This window comes from Nycticebus coucang, chromosome 18, assembly GCF_027406575.1.
Source record: "Nycticebus coucang isolate mNycCou1 chromosome 18, mNycCou1.pri, whole genome shotgun sequence".
Lineage (NCBI taxonomy): Eukaryota > Metazoa > Chordata > Mammalia > Primates > Lorisidae > Nycticebus > Nycticebus coucang.
Genome location: NC_069797.1, coordinates 51,491,608 through 51,500,798, shown reverse-complemented (window position 1 = coordinate 51,500,798; position 9,191 = coordinate 51,491,608). Strand labels below are relative to the sequence as shown.

The following is a 9,191-nucleotide window of genomic DNA, read 5'->3' as shown; positions in this document are numbered from 1 at the left end:
TGGTAAGGTGTGAGTCCTTCTCAGTGTCCACCGAGTGTGGGGAAGATGGTTTGGGTTCTGATTAATCCTTAGTTCAGGAGACAGGTGTGTCCCAGGCCATAGCATTGGAGCACTGCCAGGATGCTCAGAAAGAAACCTCCTGCTGTTCTTAGTGGGATCTGAACTTGCCATAGAGAGTCTGGTTGCTGCTGGCAGCCACCCCACAGGGAGACCCTGCCTGAGGATATAGCTCACACAGAAGAGAGAAGAGAAGCCAAGCAACGGGGAGAGAGGGACTGGTCTCAACTGAGCCATCTGGGCCCCTGTGTCCAGTTCCACCCACACTGGTCAGACACGTAAGTTAACACGCTGCTTCTTCCAGCCAACCCAGCTGAGGGACGTTGTCTCCTACCAAGTACAGATGGAGGATTCCCACACGCTGACAATGGGCCTGTCCACTAAGACCAGTGCCCTACTGGGCATTTGCCTGGACTGGCCTGAGGAAGGCAGGGAGGCCCCAGCAATATTAAAGCAACTGCTGGTCTCAAAGAGTCCCAGTGAATTATACGTTACAATGCTCTGTCCCCAAGTTCTAAACCAGAAGAGGGATTGGCAAAGAAGCAAAGCAGAGGACAATCAAAATCTCAGCTTTATTACTGTCACAGCTGGAAGACAGCAGCCTGGTTTAGCTAAGTGAAGACAACAGATTCCTAATGCTGTGTTCCAGAATCAGGCGGCCTTCTCTCCTGGGGACAGGCAGCAGTTCTCTACAGCCAGGGCAGAGGCTAACATTAGATGTAAGGGCTGGTGCAACTAAGCCAAGCATGCTTCCCATGGGCACTCTGAACTTGCCATGGAGAAGGGAAGAGGCTTTGAGTGTCTGCCAAGCTCCTCCCTGGAAACTCAGACAATCAGGTCTGAAAAGCCACGCCTCTGCCGTGGGGAGGGCTGAGGAAGAGGATGAAGAGAGGCCTGGGGCTTAGTCTGAAAGCTCCTTACACATGAAGCATGAAACAAGAGCTGAGAAGGACTCCTGCTATCTCCCCTGGAGCAAATAAAAGGCCAAAGGAAGGATTAAGGCTAAAGTCCAAAGTGGTATTTTCTCAGTGCTCACCTAGGCAGCACATATACCAAAACTGGACCAATGCAGAGGAGAAAAAAAACGCATGGCCCCTGTGCAAGGATAACATGCAAATTTGGGAAATGTCCTGTATTTTTGAACCTTACTAAAAATGCACAAATGGGCTCGGTGCCTGTAGCTTAGAAGCTTGGGCATCAACTCAAGACCAGCTCCACTACACAGGAGCTGGCAGTTCAAATCCAGCCTGAGCCTGCCAAACAACAAGGACAACTACAACCAAAAAATAAAAATAGCTGGGCATTATGGTGGGTGCCTGTAGTCCCAGCTACTTGGGACTGAGGCAAGAGAATCGCTTAAGCCTAAGAGTTGGAGGTTGCTGTGAGCTGTGATGCCATAGCACTCTATCCAGGGTGACAAAGTGAAACTCTGTCTCAAACAAAAAAAATGCACAAATGTATTGTTTTGAAATGGAGCTTGTACTAGAAGAGATATTTGAAAATTATACAAATAAACTCCTTTCAAAAGTGGTATTCTGGGTTTGGCGCCCATGCTCAGTGGTTAGGGCACCAGCCACATAACACCAAGGCTGGCAGGTTCGAAACTGGCCTGGACTGAACCTGAACCTGCCATGAACCGAGGCATACGATTATGCCAGCTAAGCAACAATGACAACTGCAACAAAAAAATAGCTGGGCGTTGTGGCGGGCACCTGTAGTCCCAACTACTTGGGAGGTTGAAGCAAGAGAATCGCTTGACCCCAAGAGTTTGAGGTTGCTGTGATCTGTGATGCCATGGCACTCTACTGAGGGCAACATAGTGAGACTAGTCTCGAAAAAAAAAAGTGGCATTCTAAAAAACAACAATAACAACAACAGAGTGACATTATCTTAACTCAGAGTTGCTTAACGTGGGCACTCCTGACATTCTGGATTGGATAATTCTCTGTTGTGGGAGGCTGTCCTGGGCATTGGAGGAAAATCCGTTAGCAGCATCCCTGGCCCCCACCCACTAGCTAGCTGCCTGCAGCACGCGGCCACCCCACCCCCAGTCATGACAAACAAAAATGTCCCCAGACATTGCCAAATGTCCCCTGGGGTTCAAATTACCCCTGGTTGAAAACTGCTGGGTTTACGGACTAGAAAGACAAGGACGAACTTCTCTCCAGAGGCTGGAGCTTCCAGGGCTGGGACAACAATGGACCTCAAACTGGAAAGGGAAGGATCAGAGATGAGAGGAGGAGGGAGGATGTTTCTCCCAGAGATACTTGTGGAGTTAGCGGCAATGTGGGAATTCACCACCGGGGGCGCAAAAAGGAACAAACGTGGAGAATATAAGCTGAATTAGTCAGGAGACAGATTCAACAGGGCAACTGATGAGAGTTCCAAGTTGGAGTAAGGTACATGGGTTGGGTGGCCTTTGGAGGTACCAGCAAGGGGCTGTGAAGCACCCTGTGACTAGAACCCACAAAAAGCTCTCACCCTCCCTCTTATGCCTAAGGACTAGGGCTGGGAGTAGCCTGTGGCAGCAGGAAGGAGGCTCTGGACAGGAGCCCTGGGTAGAGGAATGCAACCACCACCCCGGCCTATCCAGTGAATAAATACCCCACCTCACTCACCACCTACCCGCTGATTTTCTGACGGCACCTCCCGGAGAGCAAGGTGGGAAGTGAGTCCTGGGTCACACAGAGAGAAGTCAGCGCAGACATCGGAGTCTTTTGCAGAGTTAGAAGCAATGAATTAGACGCACCCAGGGCCATAGGACATCAAAACCATGATACTGGGTGAAAACAAATGAGAAACGGAATGAAATTTACAACCCACTACCATTTGTGAACATTTAAAATATATGTATAGTGGGCGGCGCCTGTGGCTCAGTGAGTAGGGCGCCAGCCCCATATGCCAAGGGTGGCAGGTTCGGACCCAGCCCCGGCCAAACTGCAACAGAAAAATAGCCGGGCGTTGTGGCGGGCGCCTGTAGTCCCAGCTACTCGGGAGGCTGAGGCAAGAGAATCGCGTAAGCCCAAGAGTTAGAGGTTGCTGTGAGCTGTGTGACGCCACGGCACTCTACCCGAGGGCGGTACAGTGAGACTCTGTCTCTACAAAAAAAAAAATATATATATATATGTATAGAAAAAATACAAAATATGAAAAAGCAAGGCTCTTGTCATAAGGACACATGCAAACAAAAGATTCACGGAACAGAATATGTGGGCCGGAGGTGGAGACTGGGAAAGGGAGGTGTGGATAAAAGAGAATGAACAGTTACAAACCAGAGAGGGGCCTCGAGTGAACTGAGGATGGTAAAGTGCCATGAACTGCGGCATACAATTAACTAACTCAAATTTCTGCACCTGAAATTTAAAAATGGAAAAAATAAAAGTGAAAGAGGGAAGAAAGCTTACCAGCCCTGTCCAGCCAGTCCAGGGAGAGAGATGACAGCACAAGTAGGAGCCAGGTCTCTGGTCCAGAGGGGCACAATCCCAAATGGGGAAGGAGTCCCCTCTCGGAACCTTCATCACATTTTTATGAAAATGGGAAATACATCAAGACGTTGAATAAGGGCAAATGTTGTCCTCATTTCTCAAAATGATTCCAGAATTTTAAGGCCATCAAGCTTGACACCTTTGATTTTGGAATGGATTCAATTCATTCCAAAGACCGAAATTGAGCCCCAACTTTGTATCCAGCCGAGCATGAATCATCTAGCAGATGGTGGGTGCACATTTAGTAATGAGCACAGTGAGCCCTCGGAGACAGAGAAAAAGAAAGGCTCCTGAGACGGCCCTGCCAGGCTAAGCAGATGTCCTCTTCTTAGAGAGGCCTGAGAGACTAGGGAATTTGTGGGGTCCCCTCTTTCTGGTTTTAGGGAGCAGCTGTAATGCTACAACTGCCACACAGAAAAGCAGATGCTTGGAGCTAGCTCAACCCAGGACACATGTCCAATCTGTGGCAGATGTGGGGAAGACACAGTGATGACAGCATCTCTGCCGTGACCACAGAGAGTTAGTTGGGTACACCTGCTCCAAAGGAAAGAGGTGCTATTTCCAGAAGAAGGCTGATGAACACACAAGACCAATAGTTACCCCAGCTCCCTCAGGTCCCCTTGGAAGTGAGAATGAGATACCAGGGAAAGAAGGGGAAATTCTCTTTCTTACTTTGTAACAAAACAGACTCTTTTGGGTGTTTTAATCCCCCATTGCCCTCTATGCTGGATTTCTGTCACTTGAAATCAAAAGAATCCTGACTGTTCTGGAAGCATTGTAGAGGGAAAAAAGTCATCTTTGCATTTAATTTTTATAGCCACATTCTTTACCATAAATGTTTTTAAGAATTTTAAACTATTTTAAGGTTTTTTCCTACCAAAATTTTACTGGTTAATTCTTTTTTTTTTTTTTTTTTACAGAGTCTCACTTTGTTGCACTTTGGTAGAGTGCTATGGCGTCACAGCTCACAGCAACCTCCAGCTCTTGGGCTTAGGCAATTCTCTTGCCTCAGCCTCCCAAGTACAGGTGCCTGCCACAATGCCCGGCTAGGTTTTTTTGTTGCAGTTTGGCTGGGGCTGGGTTCAAACCCGCTACCCTCGGTATATGGGGCCAGCACCCTACTCACTGAGCCACACAGGCCGCCCAACTGGTTAATTCTTAATTATGACATGCCTTTAAATATGCACTTTTAGGCAGCTCCTGTAGCTCAGTAGGTAGGGCTCCAGCCACATACACTGAGGCTGGCAGGTTCAAACCCAGCCCAGGCCAACAAAAACAACAATGACAAAGACACAGCACAGCTATGAGCTGTGCTGCCACGACACTATCCAGGGTAACAGCTTGAGACTCTGTCTCAAAAAAAAAAAATAAAAGATATACTTTTAGGCCAGCCATGGTGGCTCATGCCTGTAATCCAAGCACTCTGGGAGGCAGAAGTTCAGGGGATACCAGCCTGAGCAAGAATGAGACCCCATCTCTACCAAAACAGAAAAATTAGGTGGACATTGTGGTGGGCACCTGTAGTCCCAGCTACTTGGGAGTAGGCAGGAAGATGGCAGGGGTTGAGGTTGTTGTGAGCTAGGCTGAGGCCACAGCACACAAGCTTGGGCAACAGAGTGAGACTCTGTGTCAAAAAAAAAAGGGAGAGTTTTTTTCAGTGGTTCATGATATTTTCTCTTTTCCCATAAAACTTTTGAATTACTAGTAAATATGACTTAAAAGAGTTAATTTCATGTTTTTTCCAGGTGATGTCTGGGGCACACAGCCTGACTACAGAAGCCAACAGTACATTGAATGAGGAAAAATTGAAAGCATTCCCCCTAAGTCTGGACCAAAACAAGGTGTCCACTGTCACCACTTCTTTTCACCATAGAACCAGAAGTCCTAGTCAGAGCAATCAGGCAAGGGAAAGAAATAAAGGGTATCCAAATAGAGAAAGATGGCGTCAAACTACTGCTTTTACCGACAATTTGATCTCATATATAGAAAACGCCACCAAGGGCGGCGCCTGTGGCTCAGTCGGTAGGGTGCCGGCCCCATATGCCGAGGGTGGTGGGTTCGAGCCCGGCCCCGGCCAAACTGCAACCAAAAAAATAGCCGGGCATTGTAGCGGGCACCTGTAGTCCCAGCTACTCGGGAGGCTGAGGCAAGAGAATCGCCTAAGCCCAGGAGTTGGAGGTTGCTGTGAGCTGTGTGAGGCCACGGCACTCTACCAAGGGCCATAAAGTGAGACTCTGTCTCTACAAAAAAAAAAAAGAAAGAAAGAAAACGCCACCAAGAGACTCCTGAAATTGTTAAATAAATTCACCAGAGTCTCGGATTATAAAATCAATTACACAAATCAGTAGCATTTCTATTATATATACCAATAACAGTCAAGCGGAGAGTCAAATCATAGACTCAACTCTATTCACAATAGCTACAAAGAAATACCTAGGAATATACTTAACCAAGGAGGTTAACCAGAGAGAACCCAGGAACACCAAGGAAAGAAATCACAGATGACACAAATGAGTGGAGAAATGTATCATGCGCATGGATCAGTAGAATCAACATCGTTAAGATGTCCATACTAGGGCAGCGCCTGTGGCTCAGTGAGTAGGGCGCTGGCACCATATACCGAGGGTGGCGGGTTCAAATCCAGCCCCAGCCAAACCGCAACAAAAAATAGCCAGGCATTGTGGCGGGCGCCTGTAGTCCCAGCTGCTCGGGAGGCTGAGGCAAGAGAATCACGTAAGCCCAAGAGCTGGAGGGCAACAAAATGAGACTCTGTCTCTAAAAAAAATAAATAAAAGTCCATACTACCCAAAGTGATTTACAGATTCAGTGAAACCCCATCAAAATACCAATGGCATATTTCACAGATGTAGAAAAAATAATTGGGAACCAGAAAGCCCAAACAGCCAAAGCAATCTTAAACAAAAAGAACAAAGCTAGAGATATCACATTACCAAACTTCAAATTATACTCCATCAACATCGTTAAGATGTCCATACTAGGGCAGCGCCTGTGGCTCAGTGAGTAGGGCGGAATAGTACTAGGAATAGTACTCCAAGGCTATAGTAACCAAAACAGCATGGTATTGGTTAAAAAATAGTGATATAGAACAATGGAACAGAATAGAGAACTCAGACATAAAAGTATGTACCTACATCAACCAATCTTTGACAAAGCAGACAAAAATGTACACTGGGGAAAAGAACCCCTATTCAATAAATGGTGCTGGGAAAATTGGATCACCACATGTTACACATAAGAGTGAAACAGGACCCCTATCTCTCACTCACAAAAATTAATTCAAGATGGATGAAAGACTGAAATGTAAGTCTTTATGAAACTTCATGAAACCATAATAATTCTAGAAGAAAATGTAGGTAAAACTCTTCTAGATATTAGTCTAAGCAAAGAACAAAAATAAATAAATTGGACTTGATCAAATAAAAAAGCTTCTGCACAGCTAAGGAAATAATCAACAGAGCAAATAGACAACCTATAGGGCGGTGCCTGTGGCTCAGTCAGTAGGGCGCCAGCCCCATATACCGAGAGTGGCCGTTCAAACCCGGCCCCGGCCAAACTGCAACCAAAAAATAGCCGGGCGTTGTGGCGGGCGCCTGTAGTCCCAGCTACTCGGGAGGCTGAGGCAGGAGAATCACTTAAGCCCAGGAGTTGGAGGTTGCTGTGAGCTGTGTGAGGCCACCGCACTCTACCAAGGGCCATAAAGTGAGACTCTGTCTCTACAAAAAAAAATAGACAACCTATAAAATGGGAGAAAATATTCACAAACTATGTATCTGATAGAGGGCTAATATCCAGAATCTACCAAGAATTCAAACAAATCAGCAAGAAAAAAACAAACAGGTACAGGCAGCTCACACATGTAATCCTAGCACTCTGGAAGGCTGAGGCAAGCCGATCACTTGAGCTCAGGAGTTCAAGACCAGCCTGAGCAAAAGCAAGACCCCATCTCTACTAAAATAGAAAAATTAGCTGGGCATTGTGGTAGGTGCTTGTAGTCTCAGCTACTCAGGAGGCTGAGGCAAGAGGACTGCTTTAGTCCAAGAGTTTGAGGTTGCTACGAGCTATGATACCATGACACTCTAGAGTGGCACAGTGAGACTTTGATTCAAAAAAAAAAAAAAAAGGCCAGGTGGCGCCTGTGGCTCAGTGGGTAAGGCGCCGGCCCCATATACTGAGGGAGGCGAGTTCAAACCCGGCCCCAGCCAAACTGCAACCCAAAATAGCCGGGCGTTGTGGTGGGCGCCTGTAGTCCCAGCTACTCGGGAGGCTGAGGCAGGAGAATCGCTTAAACCCAGAAGTTGGAGGTTGCTGTGAGCTGTGTGACACCACAGCACTCTACTGAGGGCGATAAAGTGAGACTCTGAATCTACAATAAAAAAAGAAAAAGGCTGGGCTTGGTGGTTCACCCCTGTAATTCTAGCACTCTGAAAGGCTGAGGCAGGTGGATTGCCTGAGCTCACATGTTTGAGGCCAACCAGAGCAACAGTGAGATCCCATCTCTAAAAATAGTGGGGCCTTGTGGCAGGCACATGCAGTCTCAGCTACTCTGGAGGCTGAGGCGAGACGATCGATCACTTGAGCTCAAGAGTTTGAGGATGCGGTGAGCTATGATGCGACAGCACTCTACAGAGGGCAACAAAATGAGACTATCTCAAAAACAAAAAATAAAAAAGGAGAGAAAACATCAAACCACCCCATTAAAAAGTGGGCAAAAAACATGAACAGAAGATTCTTTTTATTTGTTTGTTTGTTTTTGCAGTTTGGGGCCAGGGCTGAGTTTGAACCCACCACCTCCAAGTATACGGGGCCAGCGCCCTACTCCTTGAGCCACAGGCACCGCCCTGAACAGAAGTTTTTTAAAAGAAAATAGACAAGGCTTGATGCCTGTGACTTAAACAGCTAAAGCACCAGCCACATACACCTGAGTTGGTGGGTTCGAATCCAGCCCGGGCCTACCAAACAACCATGACCGCTGCAACCAAAAAAAAATAGCCGGGCATTGTGGCGGGCACCTGTAGTCCTAGCTACTTGGGAGACAGTGGCAGGAGAATCGCTTGAGCCCAGGAGTTGGACGTTGCTGTGAGCTGTGACACCACAGCACTCTACCGAGGGCAACACAATGAAACTCTGTCTCAAAAAAAAAAAGAAAGAAAGAAAGAATAAAAGAAATATTGGCCATATGTAAAATCTGTGTTCTTGCCACCTGGACAAGCATGACCTGCCCGCCCTAATTCCCATAAGGAAACTTCTTTCTTCTGATGAACTTACCTCTATAGTTTCATTTTATCTTCAAGTACTTGTCTAAGCAAGTCTGTTTTTTCATGGATGGCTGGAAAACGCTTTATGAAGAGGTATACTTCACAAGAGTTAATAACAGAAAGCACTGTGTCAAAACCCAAGACATAAATATAATTAAAATCATATTGCATTTTCTGTTGGTTACTGAAGCAGATATTTAAAAAGTCTTATCTTCAATAGTACATTTAGAATTCCATGTCATAGAAAATTATCTTTAAATGATAGTTCAGAAAAGAAATATAAAAAGCTCTCACATCATTTATTATTAATGGGATTTCTGTTAAGTCTCTCAGTGGAACGCTGAAAACGTGCCAATACATAAGTTCAAAAAGT

General features: G+C 46.4%; 1 non-coding gene across 1 annotated transcript; it reads left to right on the top strand.

Moving 5' to 3' along the window:
* The first annotated feature begins 1,085 nt into the window (after positions 1–1,085).
* LOC128571388 (U6 spliceosomal RNA) lies at positions 1,086–1,197 on the top strand. Its single transcript, XR_008375814.1, has one exon. It is a non-coding gene; the product is annotated as a U6 spliceosomal RNA (small nuclear RNA).
* The last annotated feature ends 7,994 nt before the right edge of the window (positions 1,198–9,191 follow it).